The sequence below is a fragment of the Nematolebias whitei genome, chromosome 8, assembly GCF_014905685.2.
Source record: "Nematolebias whitei isolate Nwh7 chromosome 8, NemWhi1, whole genome shotgun sequence".
Lineage (NCBI taxonomy): Eukaryota > Metazoa > Chordata > Actinopteri > Cyprinodontiformes > Rivulidae > Nematolebias > Nematolebias whitei.
Window position 1 is genome coordinate 2,762,314 of NC_056505.1, and position 7,426 is coordinate 2,769,739.

General features: G+C 45.3%; 1 protein-coding gene across 1 annotated transcript in view; it reads right to left on the reverse strand.

Moving 5' to 3' along the window:
• LOC119413765 (zinc finger MIZ domain-containing protein 2) overlaps window positions 1-6,753 on the reverse strand; it is a 17,593-nt gene extending 10,840 nt beyond the window's left edge. The window contains exon 1 of the mRNA XM_037680823.1: window positions 6,666-6,753. The gene's annotated coding sequence lies outside the window, so the exon portion shown is untranslated. The remainder of the gene's footprint in view (window positions 1-6,665) is intronic.
• Window positions 6,754-7,426: the final 673 nt, after the last annotated feature.

A 7,426-nucleotide genomic window follows, 5' to 3' on the forward strand; every position in this document is an offset into this window, starting at 1 on the left:
TGTGTGTGTGTGTGTGTGTGTGTGTGTGTGTGTGTGTGTGTGTGTGTTAGTAACGATGAGCTGCAGTCTCTCAGGTGACTGACTTAACGTGAAACCTTCTGGGTACCAACAGCTCAGATTTTTATTCTGAACAAATTATAATTTTTTATTTAACAGTTCAACCAGAGAATCAAAACAATATGGCTGTTAAATGAATCAGTAAAATATCAGCAAACAAGCTGCGGGTTTAAATAAACCTGACTTTCTAACCCACAAACTGGTCATTTAACCAAACTGGACCAACAACTCCCACCAGCAGGACACTCCCAGCAGAGACCAGTCTGCAGCTGAAACACCTGAGTCAGGTGACGCGCCTTCTTTCAGAGTGAGAAACAGGTCTCACACAATCCTGAATAAATTATTCTGATTCTGCAGAGAGTGGTGAAGGCTGCACAGAAGATGTTGGAGTCAGTCTCCACACCACCATCACAGACATCTACACCTCCAGATGCAGGAAGAGGACCACCTGCATCATGAAGGACCACACTCACCCAGCACACACACTTTTTGCCCCACTCCCCTCAGGAAGGAGGTTAAGGAGCATTAAGTGTAGAACCACTAGACTGAGGAACAGCTTCTACCCTGAGGCTGATAGACTCATGAATCTCTAACTAGAATAATCACATCATGTTGCTGCTGATCTGTTTCATGTTGCTGCTGATCTGTTTCAGGTTGATGTGTTCCTGCTCATCTGCTCACTCAGACTCACGTTCGTGCTGCTGTTCAACATAATATTTTTATGCTTGGTGTATTTTTAGTTGATGTTGTTCTTAGTTCATATCTTTGATCTTATCACTGTTTTTATTTTATATTTTATTGTTGGATGTAACTGGACCCTGTGGACATCATCTCGTTCCACCACGTGGTGTGCACGACAATAAAGAATCTCTGACTCTGATATATGAAAGTCTAGTAGGAAGAGACCAAGCCTGACGTCCCTTAAAGGAATGCCTATCACCCGCCGCCAGAGTTTTAGTCTCAGCTCATCTTATGATTCTAATCTTAAAACGTAACGCGAGGTTGTTCCTTCTCACTCTCGGCTACTGCCACAACAAAACTAGCTGAAGACTTGAGAGACTGACTGTGGCAGACATCTTGAACGGGGTCAGCATCAACATTTAATCAGTTGTAGAAGTTCATACAATGATTATTTAAAAAGTTTTAATATTCATCCAGTGATGCATGAGAAATTTTGCTAACAGACAGATGTACAATGAAACACGTGCATAAACATGGTCAGAGAGCAAAGGCGGGCGATAATAAACAGACTACGTACAAACAAAAGAGCAACGATGTGATGGATCGTTGTCGTATCAGACCACAACCTGGTTTACCTCAAGCCCCAGTTCATCCCTGCAGTCCAGCCAGTGACCACAACAACTGTATGGAGGTGACCACAGGAGGCCATGGAGACCCTGCAGGCTGCTCTCAGGCAACTCACTGGGATGTTTCCTGTGATGCACATCTGTTACAGATTATATTCTGCACAGAGAATATAATCCCCACAAAACAGTGTGCTGCTTTTCCAACAATAAACCTTGGGTCACCAAAGACATCAAGGCAGCTCTGAACAGGAAGAAGGCTGCCTTGAGGGGGGGGGGGGGGGACTGAGGTGAGGGACAAGATCAGGGAGGGTAAGGAGCAGTACGGGGGAAGCTGGAGAGCAAACTGGCCCAAAACGACACCAGGGAGTTGTGGAATGGGATGAGAAGAACCACTGGTCAGAAAACGTCTGCAGCAGTGATGGGAGGAGACCAACCAGTTAAACCAGTTCTTCAACAGGTTTGATGTTGTGGACACTGCTCATCCCACACCCACACCACCAACACCTCCCCGGGGGTCATCACACCTCCTAGACAACTCCACCCCACCTCCTCATCACCATGGACCCCAGCTTCAACCCCCTCCAACTAACACCCCTCCCCCATCATTGTCTTTTTCATGTCGGAGCCACCAGTCACCCCCAGCAGGGAAACTGAGGCTGCGTTCACACCAGTCCTGTTTAGTCACTTTAATCCAACTCCAGCTCGTTTTCCTAGAAAGTCCGGTTCCTTTAGGGAGGTGTGAACGTGCCATCGAACTCTGTCACGGAACAAAAAGGTGAACTCTGGCCCGGGCTAAAACCTAGGTCTGGGTCCGGTAGAAGAGAACTCCAGTGGTTCCAGTACAGTGTGAATGTAAACAGACCGGACCCGCTCCTCAGGACAAACAAACACACATTTCTCTCATATGGAGCCGTCAGCTGACTTGTGTGGAAAACAATATTCTCCATGGTCTTCTGTCTCATCTTCTGCTCATGCTGAGTCCATTGTTGAAAAATGACAAAATATAACTCCTAAAACTGATAAAACTTGATGCCACTTCGTTTTTATTTTTATTTACAGAAGAAGAAGAAGACGTGTCTTCAGAGGTTTTTGTGTCGTTTCTTTCAGTAGTTCTTGGTGCAGGTTGGTTCAACAGGTTGCTTCAACAGGTTGCTTCAACTGGTTGCTTCAACAGGTTGGTTCAACAGGTTGGTTCTACAGGTTGGTTCAACAGGTTGGTTCAACAGGTTGGTTCTACAGGTTGGTTCAACAGGTTGCTTCAACAGGTTGGTTCAACAGGTTGGTTCTACAGGTTGGTTCAACTGGTTGCTTCAACTGGTTGCTTCAACAGGTTGGTTCAACAGGTTGGTTCTACAGGTTGGTTCAACAGGTTGCTTCAACAGGTTGGTTCAACAGGTTGGTTCTACAGGTTGGTTCAACAGGTTGCTTCAACAGGTTGCTTCAACAGGTTGGTTCAACAGGTTGGTTCTACAGGTTGGTTCTACAGGTTGGTTCAACAGGTTGCTTCAACAGGTTGGTTCAACAGGTTGCTTCAACAGGTTGGTTCTACAGGTTGCTTCAACAGGTTGCTTCAACAGGTTGCTTCAACAGGTTGCTTCAACAGGTTGCTTCAACAGGTTGGTTCAACTGGTTGGTTCAACTGGTTGGTTCAACAGGTTGGTTCAACAGGTTGGTTCAACAGGTTGCTTCAACTGGTTGCTTCAACTGGTTGCTTCAACAGGTTGCTTCAACAGGTTGGTTCAACAGGTTGGTTCAACAGGTTGCTTCAACAGGTTGCTTCAACAGGTTGCTTCAACAGGTTGGCTCGACTGCACAGTGCAGTGTGAATGCAAACGCACCAGCTCAAACGTAACAAAAGGTCATGAATATTGGTCCAGAACCGAACCGAGTCCACCGGACTATCAGCTGTGAAAACGACCTGAGGCTGGAGCTCAGGCAAGTCTGCAGGCCCGGATGGATTGACACAAACTCCTGAACAGATGTGCAGCTCAGCTGTGTGATATTTCTGGCACATTTGGCAGCACGATGGCTCAGTGGTTAGCATTGTTGCTTCACAGCAAGAAGGTCCTGGGTTCAATCCCTGGTTGGATCTGGGGTCTTTCTGGGTGGTTTGCATGTTCTCTACGTGCTGCGTGGGTTTCTCCAGGTACTCCAGTTTCTTCACACAGACCAAAAACCTGCATGTTAGTCTGCCTTAAGGCCCAGGCCTCCCCTACAGAAGAGATCTGTGACCTCAGTGGGATTTGACTGGTTAAATAAAGGTTAAATAAATTTCTGCCAGAGGAAAACAACATGCCTGGTCCTGGTGCCGAAAAAGAACCACTCAAACTCCCAGTGACTACAGACCTGTGGCCTTGACATCACATGCCATGAAGTCGCTGCAGAGGCTGGTCCTGAAGCACGTCAGATCAGCGGTGGAACCACACCTGGACCCCCACAGTTTGCATACCTGCCACACACTGGAGTTGACGACCCATCGTCTACCTGGGCAGGGCAGGCAGCACTGTAAGAGTCAGGTTCTTGGACTTCCAGTGCTTTTAACATAAGACCTGCTCTACTCTGCAGTAAGCTCCTGGACATGCAGGTGAACGATTCGTTCGTCACCTGGATTGGGGACTATTCAGTTTCAATTCAATCAGTTTATTTCTAAAGCTCCAAGTCACAACAGAAGTCGTCTCAGGCACAGAACAGAAACATTCATCTATAAAATAATAATTTAACAGAAACATTCATGTATAAAATAATAATTTAACAGAAACATTCATCTATAAAATAATAATTGAACAGAAACATTCATCTATAAAATAATAATTTAACATTATTTATCTGAGGAGCAGCTCTGAGTTTAACTCCATCACTGAACTCTCATCTTGAACAAGCATGAAGGCGACAGTGGAAAGAAAAACTCCCTCATGAGGAAGAAACCTTTAGCAGAACCAGGATCAGGACAAGAGGACCAACTGGATTTGGTAGGAATAGATACACAATGGCAGGTCAACAATCGCATGTTAAGATAGAAATAGTATCAAATGAAAACTATTCATTGGCTGGCCTCCTTAGATAGAGAACTTTACTAATTGGCTTTTATGTGAATGTTTCTGTAAAGTGTCCTGAGACAACTTTGTTGTCCACCCAGACTCGGCTGGCCTCTCGGTTCCACCGGGCTGTAGGACCGCCTGAATGCTGGGCAGAACTCCTTCCACAGCGATGGCCACTCCTCCCAGCAGTCTGCCGAGCTCCTCGTCTCTGCGGACAGCCAACTGTAGGTGCCGAGGGACGATCCTGTCCTTCCGCTGTCATGAGCCGTGTTTCCTGTTAGTTCCAGGATCTCAGTGGTCAGGCACTCGAGCACAGCTGGCAAGTAGATGAGAATGCTTCCACAGAACATCCTTTCAACTCATTTGAGATTTGGGGCTGTAGTTGAGATATTATTTGAGTTTTTGAGATGTTAATCAGCTGTTGGTTGTAGAAAACTGCCTTGTTGCCATGGTTACACATCATAACAAATGTCCAAAACTAAAACAGTTTCAGTAAAAATCCTTCCAGCTGCACAGCATCTGATACCAGAGGAAACAATCATCCAGAAAATGTGATTTACATCCAGAAAAAGAGGAATTAAAGTTTCTAAAAGCAAAATGTCAGAATGAAAGTAACGGAGCTGCTCCAACATGCAGCCACCTGGAGCGGAGCAGTTCTAGAACTATTCTAGAATTATTCTATTCTAATTCCATTTCTAGGTATTTAATGTTGAAGTCCAGATGTTTTTGTGTTTGGTGACCGACGACAAAATTTGAGCGAGCGCAGTCCCCGCGGAGGATCATACGAGCTGCCGACCCGTTGAACCACACGAGGCCGGACCCCGAGCCCCGGCCTCGTGTGCTCACAGAGGCCGGATTCTGAGCCCTGGCAGGCGGGAGGACAGAGAGTCTGGAAACGTTTATTTCATTATTTTAATATTTTATGTATAAAAAAATGTTTGTTTTAAAATCAGTAAAGAATAAAAATAAATAAATGGTGCTGGTTTTATCATGAAATCCTGTTTTCACTTTGACTTTATTAAATAATGTCCTCCCCTCGGTCACACTATCGCTCACCACAGGATCTTTTCATTGTTATGCAGATGACTTGCAGCTCTATATCAAACCAGATTCTACAGGTTCATCGCTCTCCTCTCACCTGTCAGAGGAGCTAAATCTGGATGAAGGACAACTGTCTCCAATTAAACACATCGAACACAGAAGCTGTTTTGGTTGGTACCCACATCAGACTCTCTCTCTGCCATAATCTGCTCTGGACACATTTTATCATTTAGTTTTATAGTTTATCAGGCGCTGTTTTTTAATTATTTTTATTAAACCTTTATTTAACCAGATAAAAACCCATTGAGATCAAGACCTCTTTCACAAGGGTGACCTGGCCAAGAACAGGCAGCAGCAGCACACGTCATAAAAACAAGTAGCAAGATTATGAAGACTTCAGAAATATATAAATATATAAAACATACAGTATAACAGTAAATGGCAATAATTATTTAAAACAATAAGATCTAAAACAGGTTGTTGTTGTTTATCAGGCGTTGGTAGCTGCTTGACATGTAAACTCTGAGATTTTTAATCTGAGGGTATTTACTTTGAAGATTACAGGAAAGTTAAATTAAATTTTAAAAAATGTCACGCTGGATTTTTAATCTGTAAATTGTTAAAAAAGTTAGTAAAACGTTTAAAAACATCTAACAACAGGACGAATAGGGTCGTTTCCAAATGTCTGCGGGCTGACCGGTTCCAAACTAGCCACCCCGCTCCCGGTACCTCCACCGGGTGGTGTCGGTCCCGTTAGCCCACGTCTGACTCCGTTTCCCCGGACAACACGGCGACGGTCACCGGAGACATTTTGAGGTTCCTTCAGGGATGCTAACGCTAACATGCTAACAACCTCGCTTGTTAGCATTAGAATGCTAACGGGACAACACCCGTGAACGACAGAGAATGTTAAACTATATTATGGTTTTTAAAATGTCACAAGAAGACGGGTCGACCCTCTACGTGTGCGTTAAATGTGCACGGTGAGGTGAAATAACTCTAATATCTTCATGCAGCCGGTTAGCAGCGGTGACAATGGAATGCTAACAATTAGCCAGCAGCTTCTTCCTCAAACACAAAAAAACCTTCAGGTTTGTCCATAAAAACTCCGCACCGAGCTGCCGACCGGTTCGGTCCATCATCCACACACTTCCCGGCCCAGACAGACCCGAACACATCCCCTACACAGACGGGAGGCGTCCCTCTCCCACAGCCCACCTACCTCCCGTACGTCCCCGGTGTCCGAGCCCTGCTCCGGGGCTCCGCAGTCTGAGCTCCCCGGGGCCTCCGAGGCATCAAGAACCGAGCTTCCACTGAGCCCGAACCGTCACACAACCCGGAAAACCAAGATGGCTCAGAAGACCCAGAAATGTTCCGATACGAATCTTGGACGGAGGCTGACTTAGCTCGGAATGGTTCAGTCTTCCTTCAGCCGGTTCTTGTGTTCGATAATCCGGCTTCAAGAGGAGCCTCGGTCCGCTGCAGCTCCGGCCGGGTTGTCCACTGCGAACTGATCCGGAACCAGGAGGGTGAGCTCCAGTTCAGCACGGCGGCCGAACTAGGATGCACCGCTTCACTGGGATGGACCGGATGAACTGCTTCATTGGGATATATTTGATGTGCTTCTGAGTTTCCATAATATTTCAGGGTGTTTGGATCGGTGTTACAGAGTGTTTCAGTGTGTTTCAGAGTGCTTCAGTTTAGTGTTTCAGTGTGTTTTAGAGTGCTTCAGTTTAGTGTTTCAGTGTGTTTCAGAATGCTTCAGTTTAGTGTTTCAGTGTGTTTCAGAATGCTTCAGTTTAGTGTTTCAGTGTGTTTCAGAATGCTTCAGTTTAGTGTTTCAGTGTGTTTTAGAGTGCTTCAGTTTAGTGTTTCAGTGTGTTTCAGAATGCTTCAGTTTAGTGTTTCAGTGTGTTTTAGAGTGCTTCAGTTTAGTGTTTCAGTGTGTTTCAGAATGCTTCAGTTTAGTGTTTCAGTGTGTTT